Source organism: Hippopotamus amphibius, chromosome 8 (assembly GCF_030028045.1).
Source record: "Hippopotamus amphibius kiboko isolate mHipAmp2 chromosome 8, mHipAmp2.hap2, whole genome shotgun sequence".
Lineage (NCBI taxonomy): Eukaryota > Metazoa > Chordata > Mammalia > Artiodactyla > Hippopotamidae > Hippopotamus > Hippopotamus amphibius.
This window is the reverse complement of record NC_080193.1, coordinates 126,581,349-126,596,341: the sequence shown is the minus strand read 5'-3', so window position 1 is coordinate 126,596,341 and position 14,993 is coordinate 126,581,349. Positions and strand designations below refer to the sequence as shown.

Sequence of the window (14,993 nt, the reverse complement as noted above, 5' to 3'; positions counted from 1 at the left end):
AAAAAAAAAAAAAAAAAAAAAAGCAGCTCTGCCAACATACTGATTTTGGCTTTGTAAGACTCTAAATAGAGGGCCCAGCTGAGCCCACCTAGACTTCTGACAAACAAAAATTTTGAGATAAATTTGGGTTGCTTTATCATCATAAAAAGTATGTGGTAAATTGTGATGCAGGAACAGAAAATTAATAAAGTAAGCAAAAACGCTAAGGTACTCGGAGGGATAGGTTTGCAGCCCAAGGAACCTCACAGACTCAGAGTTTTCTCTGTGCTCTAATTTCCTTCTCATTATCTTGGTAAGCACCACAAAATGCCAAGAAATGATCCTAGAGCTCACACTGGGCACAGGAATATGGTCATAATAACAAACATAAACCTAAGAAGTTGAAAACCTGTAGCTATAAGCTAGTAGGACTTCATTCCCCTTTCAAGGTTGAAGTATCTTTGAGTTATTAAATTAAGAAAAATTTAAATGGTATGATTTCACTACAATCCTCTCCAGTAAGAAAAAATATATTAGTTTCAGGTTTGTCAAAAATAATATGAAAACAATAATGTATATGTAAAATATATCAAGTACAGTGCATGGCACTCATACAGTACCTATTCAGTTTATTAGAAGTTTTACTCTATTTTGACTTTAAATGTACATTTTCCTAATACTTAATCTTACTACCTTCTTTATTTATTTTTCTTTATTATTTTTTTGGGGGTACACCAAGTTCAATCATCTGTTTTTATACACATATCCCCGTATTCCCTCCCTTCCTTAACTCCCCCCCCCCCTCGAGTCACCCCACCCTCCCTGCCCCAGTCCTCTAAGGCATCTTCCATCCTCGAGTTGGACTCCCTTTGTTATACAACTTCCCACTGACTATTTTACAGTTGGTAGTATATATATGTCTGTGCTACTCTCTCGCTTCGTCTCAGCTTCCCCTTCACCCCCCACCCCCTCCCAAACCTCGAGTTCTCCAGTCCATTCTCTGTATCTGCGTCCTTGTTCTTGTCACTGAGTTCATCAGTACCATTTTTAGATTCCGTATATGTGAGTTAGCATACAATATTTGTCCTTCTCTTTCTGACTTACTTCACTCTGTATGACAGACTGTAGTTCTATCCACCTCATTACATATAGCTCCATCTCATCCCTTTTTATAGCTGAGTAATATTCCATTGTATATATATGCCACATCTTCTGTATCCACTCATTTGTTGATGGGCATTTAGGTTGCTTCCATGTCCTGGCTATTGTAAATAGTGCTGCAATAAACGTTATGGTACAAGTTTCTTTTGGGATTATGGTTTTCTCTGGGTATATGCCCAGTAGTGGGATTACTGGATCATATGGTAGTTCTATTTGTAGTTTTTTAAGGAACCTCCAAATTGTTTTCCATAGTCTCTGTACCAATTTACATTCCTACCAACAGTGCAGGAGAGTTCCCTTTTCTCCACACCCTCTCCAACATTTGTTGTTTCCAGATTTTGTGATGATGGCCATTCTGATCGGTGTGAGGTGATACCTCATTGTGGCTTTGACTTGCATTTCTCTGATGATTAGTGATATTGAGCACCTTTTCATGTGTTTGTTGGCCATCTGTATGTCTTCTTTGGAGAAATGTCTATTTAGGTCTTCTGCCCATTTGTGGATTGGGTTATTTGCTTTTTTGGTATTCAGCTTCATGAGCTGCTTGTATATTTTGGAGGTTAATCCTTTGTCAGTTGCTTCATTGGCAATTATTTTTTCCCATTCTGAGGGTTGCCTTTTAGTCTTGTTTATGGTTTCTTTCGCTGTGCAAAAGCTTTTAAGTTTCATGAGGTCCCATTTGTTTATTCTTGATTTTATTTCCATGATTCTGGGAGGTGGGTCAAAAAGGATCTTGCTTTGATGGATGTCATAGAGTGTTCTGCCTATGTTTTCCTCTAGGAGTTTTAGAGTGTCTGGCCTTACATGTAGGTCTTTAATCCATTTGGAGTTTATTTTTGTGTGTGGTGTTAGGAAGTGTTCTAATTTCATTCTTTTACGTGTGGCTGTCCAATTTTCCCAGCACCCCTTATTGAAGAGGCTGTCTTTTTTCCATTGTATATTTGTGCCTCCTTTGCCAAAGATAAGGTGCCCATATGTGTTTGGGCTTACTTCTGAGTTCTCCATTCTATCCCATTGATCTTCCTTTCTCTTTTTGTGCCAGTACCATACTGTCTTGGTCACTATGGCCTTGTAGTATAGTTTGAAGTCAGGAAGCCTGATTCCACCAACTCCATTTTTCCTTCTCAAGATTGCTTTGGCTATTCGGGGTCTTTTGCGTTTCCATACAAATCGTAAGATTTCTTGCTCTAGTTCTGTGAAAAATGCCATTGGTAATTTGATCGGGATTGCACTGAATCTGTAAATTGCTTTGGGTAGTACAGTCATTTTCACGATGTTGATTCTTCCAATCCAGGAACATGGTATGTCCCTCCATCTGTTTGTGTCATCTTTGATTTCTTTCAGCAATGTCTTAAAGTTTTCTGCATACAGATCTTTTGCCTCCTTAGGCAGGTTTATTCCTAGGTACTTTATTCTTTTGGTTGCAATGGTGAATGGGAGAGTTTCCTTAATTTCTCTTTCTGCTCTTCCGTTGTTAGTGTATAGGAATGCAATAGATTTCTGTGCATTAATTTTGTATCCTGCTACTTTACTAAACTCATCAATTAGTGCTAGCAGTTTTCTGGTAGAGTCTTTAGGGTTTTCTATATATAATATCATGTCATCTGCAAAGAGTGACAATTTTACTTCTTCTTTTCCAATTTGGATTCCTTTGATTTCTTTTTCTTCTCTGATTGCTGTGGCTAAAACTTCCAAAACTATGTTCAGTAATAACGGTGAGAGTGGACACCCTTGTCTTGTTCCTGTTCTTAGAGGGAATTCTTCCAGTTTTTCCCCATTGAGAATGATGTTGGCTTTTGGTTTTTCATATATGGCTTTTATTATGTTGAGGTAATTTCCTTCTATGCCCATTTTCAGGAGAGCTTTTATCATAAATGGATGTTGAACTTTGTCAAAAGCTTTTTCTGCATCTATTGAGATGATCATATGGGTTTTATCCTTCAATTTGTTGATATGATGTATCACGTTGATTGATTTGCGTATATTGAAGAATCCTTGCATCCCAGGGATAAACCCCACTTGATCATGGTGTATGAGTTTTTTAATGTGCTGTTGCAGTCTGTTAGCTAGTATTTTGTTGAGGATTTTTGCATCTATATTCATCAGTGATATTGGTCTATAGTTTTCTTTTTTTGTGACATCTTTGCCTGGTTTTGCTATCAGGGTGATGGTAGCCTCGTAGAATGAGTTTGGGAGTGTTCCGCCTTCTGCAATATTTTGGAAGAGTTTGAGAAGGATAGGTGTTAGCTCTTCTCGAAATGTTTGACAGAATTCGCCTGTGAACCCATCTGGTCCTGGGCTTTTGTGTGTTGGGAGATTTTTAATCACTGCCTCAATTTCCGTACTTGTGATTGGTCTGTTCATGGTTTCTATTTCTTCTTGGTTCAGTCTTGGAAGATTGTATTTTTCTAAGAATGTATCCATTTCTTCCAGGTTATCCAATTGATTGGCATATAGTTGCTTGTAGTAGTCTCTCATGATCTTTTGTATTTCTGAGGTGTCTGCTGTTACTTCTTTTTCATTTCTAATTCTGTTGATTTGCATTTTCTCCCTTTTTTTCTTGATGAGTCTGGCTAATGGTTTATCAATTTTGTTTATCTTCTCAAAGAACCAGCTTTTAGTTTTATTTATTTTTGCTATGGTTTCCTTCCTTTCTTTTTCATTTATTTCTGCTCTGATCTTTATGATTTCTTTCCTTCTGCTCACTTTGGGGTTTCTTTGTTCTTCTTTCTCTAGTTGTTTTAGGTGTAAGGTTAGGTTGTTTATTCGATAATTTTTTTGTTTCTTAAGGTAGGACTGTATTGCTATAAACTTTCCTCTTAGAACTGCTTTTGCTGTGTCCCATAGGTTTTGGGTTGTTGTGTTTTCATTGTCATTTGTTTCTAGATATTTTTTGATTTCCTCTTTGATTTCTTTAGTGATTTCTTGGTTGTTTAAGAGTGAATTGTTTAGCCTCCATGTGTTTCTATTTTTTGCAGTTTTTTTTCCTGTAATTGATATCTAGTCTCATGGCATTGTGATCTGAGAAGATGCTTGATATGATTTCAATTTTCTTGAATTTGCTGAGGTTTGATTTGTGACCCAGGATTTGATCTATCCTGGAGAATGTTCCGTGTGCACTTGAGAAGAAAATGTAGTCTGTCGTTTTTGGATGGAATGTCCTATAAATATCACTTAAGTCGAGATGGTCTAATGTGTCATTTAAAGCTTGTGTGTCTTTATTTATTTTCTGTTTGGATGATCTGTCCATTGATGTAAGTGGGGTGTTCAAGTCTCCCACTATAATTGTGTTACTGTCGATGTCCCCTTTTATAGCTGTTAGCATTTGCCTTATGTATTGAGGTGCTCCTATATTGGGGGCATAGATATTTACCATTGTGATATGTTTTTCTTGAATGGATCCCTTGATCATTATGTAGTGCCCTTCCTTGTCTCTTGTAATAGTCTTTACTTTCAAGTCTAATTTGTCTGATATGAGTATTGCTACTCCAGCTTTCTTTTGACTTCCATTTGCATGGAATATCTTTTCCCATCCCTTTACTTTCAGTCTGTATGTATCCCTTGGTCTGAAGTGGGTTTCTTGTAGGCAGCATATAGAAGGGTCTTGTTTTTGTATCCATTCAACCAGTCTGTGTCTTTTGGTTGGAGCATTTAATCCATTTACATTTAAGGTGATTATTGACATGTGTGTTCCAATGACCATTTTCTTAATTGTTTTGGGTTTGTATTTGTAGGTGTTTTCCTTTTCTTGTGTTTCCTACTTAGAGAAGTTCCTTTAGCACTTGTTGTAAGGCTGGTTTGGTGGTGCTGAATTCTCTTAACTTTTGCTTGTCTGTGAAGCTTTTGATTTCTCCCTCAAATCTGAATGAGATTCTTGCTGGGTAAAGTATTCTTGGCTGTAGGTTTTTCTCTTTCAGGACTTTCAGTATATCCTGCCATTCCCTTCTGTCCTGCAGAGTTTCTGTAGAAAGGTCAGCTGTTATCCTTATGGGTTTTCCCTTATATATTGTTTGTTACTTTTCTCTTGCTGCTTTTAATATTTTTTCTTTGTGTTTAATTGTCATTAGTTTGATTAATATGTGCCTTGGTGTATTTCTCCTTGGGTTTATTTTGTATGGGACTCTCTCTACTTCTTGGACTTGGTTAATTATTTCCTTTTCCATGTTGGGGAAGTTTTCCACTATAACCTCTTCAAATATTTTCTCAGACCCTTTCTTGTTTTCTTCTTCTTCTGGGATGCCTATAATTCGAATGTTGGTACGCTTAATGTTATCACTGAGGTCTCTGAGACTGTCTTCTAGTCTTTTTATTCTTTTTTCTTTTTCCTGCTCTGTGGCGTTTATTTCCCCCATTCTATCTTCCAACTCACTTATTCGTTCTTCTGCCTCAGTCATTCTGCTGGTTATAGCATCTAGAGTATTTTTAATTTCAGTTATTTTGTTATCCATTGCTGTTTGTTTTTCTGAGTTCTTATGAACTGTTTCTTGTACTTTATTTTGTTATCGAGATTTTGTATCATTTTTACTATCATTACTCTAAATTCTTTTTCAGGCATTTTTCCTATTTCTTCCTCATTTATTTGGTCTTGTGGGTTTTTTTCCTGCTCCTTTGCCTGCATGGTGTTTCTTTGTTTCCTCATGGTTGTCCAAACTTTTGAGGTTGCTTGTCCTGGCGATAGAGGTGTTTATAGAAGACTGTCCAAGCCTCAGACTAATGTCCAAGTATTGGATTAAACAAATATTAAGTCTAGGAAACACATACATGTATAAGACACACAATTACTGAATCCGTTAGGACATAAGGCTCTAGAAAGACCTGACAGAACCCCAGTGTGCTATCAGATATTCAAAGAGAAACCCAACAGAAATTGACAACTGAAACAGAACAAATCACAGACAAAAGCAAAAGCAAACAAACAAACAAATAACACCTTACACATACAAACATCAATCCAGGGAGATTCTGTAAGCTAGGATCAAATATAGAAAAGAGCCAGAGTACCAACACAGAGAATGGAGATTCTCAGAATGTAATTAGACAACTGTACTAAGAACTAAGATAAAGACAAAAACCTAATATTAAATATCAAGGCGGTGCGTCATCTGGAGAATAGAGCAAGGAGTCTGAGCAGATCGATAGTGTTGCTTATAAGTATGTTAAGATAAAATAAAATGGCTGGAAGAAAGGGGAACAGAAGAGCATAGTGTGGTTGGAAATATGCAAAGAAAAAGAAAGGAATAGAAATGTATAAAAGATAGGGATGAAAGGAAAGTATGAGAGATATATTGTCTGCACTACCAAAAACTTAGCTAGATATAGAAGTATATAAAAAGGCAAAAAAAAAAAAAAAGAATAAAAAATATCATTAAAAATTATGTTATAAAACTTGTAGATCCCTTAGGGCTAAGATCGTATTTAATAAAGAAAAAAAAAGGAGAGGAAAAAAAAAAATAAGAGAGAAAAAGAAAAAAAAAAAAAAAAAATCCAGAACTGATCCGAGAATGGACCAGTTCAATAGGAATTGATACGAATATTTCTGTTTCCTTAGAGTCTCAGCTGTAAGTGTCCTTCTCCTCGCCTTGGGTTTTTTTGCATTATTCTGTGACCAGCAGAGGCTCCTTTATTGTTCGTCTGTAAGCATTGGTGTGTCGGGAGGGAGAGGGTACAATAGTGGCTCCTTCTCCTGGGAGTGAGTGAGCAGTGGCACACTGTTGTTTCAGTCGGGCTTGGAGGTGCCTGTTGCAGAGGGACGCTGGTGGCTCAGGCGTAAACAGAAAGTCTTAGAGTTGGGCCTCTCTCGGGTTTTGTTGTTGTTGTTGTTATTGTTGTTGTTGTTGTTTTTTCTTGGCAGCCTCCCTGCTGCCGGGCGTTACAAGGGGTTTTAATCTAGCCCCGCCCAAGTGCCTGAGGGTGCTTGTTATCCCTGAGTGCCTTAGGTGGCCCACAGGGCGTCTCTCCACTGCCTTTTGCAGAGAGAGAGGCTATGCGCGCAGCTCCTCCCCCGCCCCGCCCGTGAGCCTGCAGCCTCTAGCCACCATCATGGCCAGGCAGCTCTCAGGGGCAGGCACTCCTCGCTGGTGGACCTCTTCCCTCCTGTCCTCTCGGTCCGTCACCTTACTGGCAACAGTGTTTCTCACCCTGAACCAGCTCTCCGGTTCCCACACTCCCGCTCCCAGACCCTCTGTTTAGCTGTGGATCGACGTCTCGGTCCAGGAACGCTGAGCTGCGCTGCGGACCCTCCGTATGTTTCTCACTCCCTCCCGTCTGCCACAGCTCCGCCGCTTCACCCTCTTTGAGCCCTCGTAGATGCCTCCCTACCGGTTATGTCAGGCTCCTTGCAGTCCTTTCTGGTGTCCAAGGCCGTCTGCTGGTGTTCAGCTGGTTCTCTGTGGGAATTATTGCATCCTTCGGTGCATTCCCAATGCATCTGTGGAGAGGGATGCATTGCACGTCCCTCTACTTTGCCGCCATCTTTTTCCTCCTTCTTTATTTTTAAAGCCAGAAGCTGGGAACTATAGTTTAACTTTTAGACAGAAAATTTTTACATTAACCTTTAACCCATGAATTTGATGTTATCCTGTAAGGTTATTTGGTACATAATGTTTAGTTCATCAATGTAATGAGGTGAGAAAAATAAAAGCTCAGCTTTAAAGAGGAAAGCAGCAATTTTTAATTGTTCCCCACTCACAGCAGACATGACAGATGTTCTTCACACATATCACAACTCCCAAGAGTATACCAAAGTTTTGATGAAATTCCTCAAAGTTGATGGGATACATGAAGAGCATCACAGACTTTTCTCAATATTGTATTCATGAAAGTACATTATGAGTGCAGTTGGCCCTCCAGGTTCAACCAACCTTGGATCAAAAATATTTGGGGGGGAAGAAATTCCAGAAAGTTCCAAAAAGCAGATCTTGTATTTGCCTCCTACCTGGCAACTATTTACATAGCATTTATACTGTATTAGGTATCATAAGTAATGTAGAGATGATTTAAAGAATATGGGAAGACGTACTTAGGTTATATGCAAATACAATGCTATTTTATATAAGCGACTTGAGCATCAATGGATTTTGGTTTCTGCAGGGGGTCCTGGAACCAAACCCCTACAGATACCAAGGGATGACTGTATGTGAACAGTGAAATCAGCCCAATATCTCAAAATATCCTTTAATAAAAATATCAGTAATCCAATTTTTAAGTCAAACTTCATTTTTCAAGTGTCTTGATTATTCCCAGACCTCTAATTCCTAGGTGATGTAAGATAAGCAAGTTCTTGTTTTATAGTTTAAAATTACAACAGAAAAACATTAGAAATATATAAATATAAGGAACTTACAGATTAATGATTATGAATATGAAGAGTGCTAATGCAAGTTTTTACTAATAACATCATTTTAGACTTGGTAATCATATCAGTTATATGAAATAACATTCATGTCATTATTTTTGCTCAAGGTAGATATATAAAATGTACTTATTGATCACTGCTTTTCCTCACTAAAAACTTATCTTTGTAAAAGTAAGAAGAATAGAAATTCACAGCTCACCAAGAATTATAATAATTCATAATCACTGCTTAGGAGTACATCAATAATAATTTCTCATTATGAAGAGGGCACAAATAAGATATAGATTATGTACAATTCCCATTACAACACTCCATTATCTGCCCCCACACCATGCAAAGTATGTCAAAACTCAATTAAATGAAAGAAATATTACCTCAGAAGTAACCCTCAACCCAACACCCATACTTCAACAATCATTAAAATCTTACAAATGATAAAAGATACCAGTGACTCTCATCACTGTGATTGAGAAATGATGCTATACTTACATTAAATATTTAGTAAAGAAATTTAGTAAAAAGAGCAAACATTAGAAGTGTGATGTTTTAATTTAATCATCTCTTCCACTATGGAGAGGAAGAAATGAAAGGTCTCATTGAAATGTTTATAGTGGGATTGGTGGAGCAGAAGAAAATGATAATTGGATTGCATGGAAATCACAGTACTACAGTTTTATCATCTCAAAATGTGGATATCCTATACTGCATGAGCTTTATATAGAAAAAGTCTCAATTGGGAAGAAGGGGTGTATATGGAACAAAAAATACAAGCTATTTCCTCACATGTGTTTATGAAAATTCTAAGGTAGTACTTGGTTGGCCAAAAAGATTGTTTGGGTTTTTCCATAATATGTTATAAAAGCCCAAACAATCTTTTTGGCCAACCCAACACGTTCCACCACATATTATGAGTTCCTAGGGAAAACTCAACATAATTGCAAAAAGCTACCAAATAGATGACTGCTGTACTGTCTTCAAGCCACATCACATGCATGCCTTTTGGGGCTGTGATGGATAATTATTATTTTTGAATGAACTTTAACAATAAATATTACCATACCATAAACTAAGTACTCATTAAGTTCCTGACGCTGTTTCAAGCACTGTATATACATTAATTATTTGAATGTTCACAAGGCTATGAGTTAAGTATCATCTTCAAAGACAAGGAAACTGAGGTACAGAGAAGTTATATTATTTGCCCAAGGTGACACAGATAAGAAGTGGTAGACTCATGACAACTTGATTAGTAACTACTCTAAAATATTGATTATATACTTACAATGAGCCAGAAGATAATACTGAGGAAACAAAAATGCAGTCAACACACATTCTTTATTTGAACAGTTACCTATATGGAATAAATGTCATTATGAATGTTAATAACTCAGAATTACATAGTTCGGAAAGAAGCTCTTATATTAAAACAAACTAGCATAAGACATCCAATGTGTAAAATATGTAAAATTGCATAAAATTTAAAGATTATTGTTACTAGGATGTCAAAAGTTCCAGTAATGTTTACAAGAATTAAAGTCAGTGAAATGACAGAAAATACTAAATATACAATATCTGTCCCAGCACACAGACCACTGGCAGACAAATAACTAGACTGATATAGTCCGCTAAATAAAACTCCTAAATAATGCAGCTTACTCCCATCAATAATTCCTAGCTAAGTAATCCTACTTTTTTAATAAGCACAACTCCAAAGTTGGTAAAATTATGATAAAGTTGATGCATTACCACTCTGATGACGGCGTAAACTTGCTCAACTCTTTGGGGAAGCAAAAATTTGGCAACTGTAGAAATATTTACATCCTCTGACCTAGTAATCTCATTTGAGATTGGTATCCTACAGAAACAATTCAAAATAAGAAAAAAGATACGTGCACAGAGATGCTTAGTTCAATGTTAAAACAGGCAGAAAGTGAAAATTATTTTCCTGTTGGACATTTAAAATTGAGGAAATTTTAATAGCCATTTGGTAAACTACCACGTAACCATTAAATATTACTATTACAAAGGTTAGATAACATGAGAAAATGCTAAAGCTATAAAAATAAAATTTAAAAAACTATATGACCTTATAATTCTATAAAAACTATAATGTATATGTACAAATTAGAAGATAACAAAAATAGTGAACACAACTCACTGTTAGTACGGCAAAACTGATTTCTGGTAACAAGAACACTATTCTAACAGGTGTTCAATAAATAAAAGGAAATGCACTAACCCAAAAAAAGAATTAGAGAAAAACCGATAAAATTGGAATGACAAAGATTTAGGTTCAGTTAGGCAAACTAAAGAACATTTAGGGAACATATTTATAAACTTAAGGCTATATTATAGGTGAGGGTAACTATTTAATACCAAGATAACCAAAATACACTTGGTAATTTACAACTGGCTTTTGCCAATTACAATCATTCCCACCTTGTCTTTCTTTAATCTTGTTGAAAGTCCCTCCAGTAACAAGCTACTATTACTGTTGGGAGTGCTTTCTATTCCTTGGGTATTACGACAGAAAAAAAATGATTGAGAATCACTATCTTTGTTAAGATACAGAATGCAGATGTGGGTGAACCAGGCCTAGCCCCCAAAGCATTTTGTTTATTTACATCGTTTCTTGTTGCACAAAATGTTTTTAATTACTGCAACTACCAAAATGCCAAGAAGAGGAAAAAAGCATCACTACACATACTTAAAAATGTAAATGAACATACCAGTTTCAAGGTTTTAAAAAGAATAAATGAAAGTAAGATATATAATAAATATTTATGCATCTATAATTATGACATATAGTTATAATAATATATGTAAAATCCAATTATTGTTGGCCTTAAAGACCCACAAACTTCCTTAAATTTCTTTGAAACTATACCTTACACTAACTTTTTAACTTTAACAGAAATAATGTTTTGTGGGATTGTCCCCTACATATGAACAGGTGAATACTATTACTACTACCTCATTAAAAGAACATGCAGAATTTTAGATGAGTTCTTAGACTCAAGAAATAGTTGTGAGTACAGGATAAAAACAGAAATATATTTACTTAAGCTACTGACTATAACAATGCAAATCTGTTTTATTTACTGTACATTTTAGAGACTAGCCTAACAAGTACTTCATGTATGAATTTTTTAAAAATAAATTGGTACTCATTGGGTTTTAAATGAGAGATTCTGGTGAAAATTTGGTTTTAAATAGGGAGACTTCAACTACTTTACATTCTCTAAGGACATTATAATAAGGCTATCAAAGAGAACAAGTATCAGCTTATAATCTTATTTCATATTGGAATAAAGAGCTTGAGGACAAAAATGAATGGAAACAGCATGTATGGTGGGATTGATCTAACATGCCCTGACAATTTACCAGCAGAGGACATACAAATCATTAAACCCCAACTTTTCCAAAATACAAAAACTTAGGTAGAAAAAAAATGTAGATGATTTCTTGAGAGTTAATGCTAATTATAGGTAGGAGAAGTTTGATGTAGAGCATATCTTTTTTAAAAATGATACTCATATAGCTTCTAAATCCTGAATATCAATAAAAAGCACCCCTCCAAATTATGTTAAACATCTGACACAATCATTTCTACTGTTACCTTAGTTTAAAAATATGAAACGAATATTCCAAGTAAAAAATGTAAATGCAGGAACTTCTGGGTTACATATTTAGTACATAACATCATGCCCCAAATATGAAAAAAACATTCTAATAAGGTGTTTTAAAAAGAACTTCTAGAAAATACAATCAGATCTACAGAAGGCATTATGTACCCTGAAAACACACAAATGAAGTCCCTGAGAGCTCCTTCCTTACTGTCAATTAAAAAACAAACACCTGGGCTTCCTAGGTGGCGCAGTGGTTAAGAATCCACCTGCCAATGCTAGAGGTCAAGAGTTCGATCCCAGCTCCAGGAAGATCCCACATGCCGCGGAGCAACTAAGCCCGTGTGCCAAAAAAAAATAAAAATTAAAAAAAAAAAAAAAAAAAAACAAACACCTGTTCTAAATTACCACAATATTGTATTTTAAATAATTAAAAACTTAATGGCAGTAGCATCCTCTCAGAACAAGATTAAACATGTATTAGGAAAGCAGCATACACAACACTATAAATTTGTAATATTTTTACAGATTGTATTACCAAGATTAGGATTCAATTATCCAAGGCCTTAAAGATCCAAGAACTTTTTTGTTTCTTGATGTGAAGGGCATTTCTATTTTTGAACAAACTTTACCATGATGTTCTTGAAGTTTTGAAAACAATGTTTACAGTGGATTTTTGAAGTGAGTGAAACAAATTTACTTACAAAATAGAATTGCTATTGTATTTGTCTTTCAGGGCACTTAACCCTGCTGGGATGACTTCTTCACAAGCTTCTCACCTTCATAGTCCTGGTACAAAAGACCAGGGATACGGGCTTTAAGATTATGCCTAGAAAGACTATTACTGACAGTGGTTATAAGTTTCTTCAGAAAAGACCAAAAAAAAAAAATGTGCTGAGAGGAAGTTTTTGTTCGGATTCCAAATATATACATTAAATTTATTTACTGTTACTGTCTCCAAAATTTAAAATTCCTAAGAAATTGTAACTTTCACATAATAATTTAGGGATTAGTCAATAGGCCTAAGGTCCATTAGGAGTAACCCCTTTTACTTCATCATATTCACAGTAGTTTTGCTCTTGGCCTGACCAGTTTTAAAACTTCATTAAGCAAAGACAATTTTATACCACCTAAGGGCGCAAAGACAATTTTATACCACCTAAGGGCACAAAAACAGTCCCCATCTCTTCCATCCTCTCCCTCCTCCTAGCCTGAGTTCAACCAGAAAACAGAGAACACACACGCACACACACTCGGCCCTGGTCCCCAGAGCACCAATAAAAAAAATTTTTTTTTTTAAAAAGCACAGGTTTTTTCCCCACAGAACCTCCGCAGTCCACCCAGGAAGGTAAAAAAAAAAAAAAACGGGGGAAAATACCAGACTCGATCTGCACCCGCACCTCAGCCCCGCCCCATCAGGAAAAAGTGGGGGGTGGCGGGAGTGTGAAGGGGCAGAAAGGACAGAAAAAGCCGAGACTTCCAGCTCCCAGGTTCTCCATACCATTTGTTCCACCACAGCCAGAGACCCTGACCCTATTTTCAGCTGCACCTCCTGATCCTTTCCCCCGCCACCCTCACGCACAGTCCCCAACCACTGAGTGGGGAGACCGGAGCCGGCCCTCTTCCTGTTCAATCCAAGGACTGGACAGGGGTCTCTGTGCGCCCTCGGTGAATCCGACGTGTGCCCCAGGGATCTCTGAACTGACCAGAGAAGGGGACGATCTATCAGGGGGAGGGGTCTAAGAGGAGCCGTTATTCCTTTTTCCTCCTCGTTAGGAAAGCGCGCGAGCGGGGAGGGGCCGGAACAACAAATGCCAGTTACCTAACGAGCCGGCCGGGCCCGCCCGGCTCCCGAAGCCGACACCGCGCGGGCCGCTAAGGCTGCAGCACAGCCACAGCCGCCCCAAGGGCTAGGCGCCGAGGCAGGAGCGCCCGAGGTGATGGGAAGCGAGGGGTGGGGACTATGGTGAGCGACGTCGCCATGTTAGTGCCTTCTTTCTCCGTATCCCTACAGTCTCCTGTCCTGCGGCCCTCTCCTCATCACTACTCACCTTTCCAGGTCACTAGTTCATGCTTCTCTCGATCGCTGGCGAGGCCCGAGCTCCGCGGTGTTTACAAACTACCCCCGGAGGAAAGGGCTGAACAGCACTTTAAAGGCCACGGGCTCCCACAGGCTTCCGTCCTCTCTCGCGAGATCGGACTGACAACCCTTCTCTCCGCCCCACTCCCGGCATCCTTCCTTCCTTCTCGCGCCCCTCCCCTCCACGCACACGCCCCTTCCTGCCTTCCTTCAGACCAAGCGCCTCCCGGTCAGGTGGTCCCGTCAGGCTGTCCCGTCAGGCTTTAGGGAAGGGGGCGGGACTTCAGGAGGGCGGGGGTGAAGGGGGCGAGAACCAAAGAATACTCGGGCGCTGGTTATTGGATACAGAACCCGAAGGGCGGGAAGCAGTTCTGGAGGGGGCGGGACCAGAGAGTCAAGAGTGGTGTCTGTACCCGGGAGCCCGGAAGGCTGTGATTGGCAGCCGGCTGCAGGCGGCCGCGAGTGTGGGGCGCTGGAGCAGGTGCATGTTGAGGTCGCGTGAGGAGGTTGATGGTATTCAGGGAGGAAGGGTGAACTCTGGGAAGGCTGCGGGTGGCGGGAGAGAAAGCAGAAGGAGTCCTCTGAGCCCAGCTCCGGAAACCTGGTATTTCCGTTGCTGTCATTTCCCGGTCCTTAGTAGGAAGGAGGGTAAAGTTTAGGGAGGCGCGGGCCGAAACCCACGTTCAGGCTACGCTGAAGCATGAGGAGGAGAGCTTCGGTTTAGAAGAGGCCGGGGTTGCTGGAAATTACCCCCCAACCCCGCTACACGCCTGAGACGGGAAAGCAAGATGTC

The 14,993-nt window shown here is 38.5% G+C and overlaps 1 protein-coding gene across 2 annotated transcripts in view; it reads right to left on the bottom strand.

The window, feature by feature from the left end:
• The window catches only part of ATF2 (activating transcription factor 2), an 87,493-nt gene extending 73,178 nt beyond the window's left edge, over positions 1-14,315 (bottom strand). For both annotated transcript variants that reach the window (XR_009055019.1, XM_057744333.1), the window contains exon 1: positions 14,172-14,315. The gene's annotated coding sequence lies outside the window, so the exon portion shown is untranslated. The remainder of the gene's footprint in view (positions 1-14,171) is intronic.
• Positions 14,316-14,993: the final 678 nt, after the last annotated feature.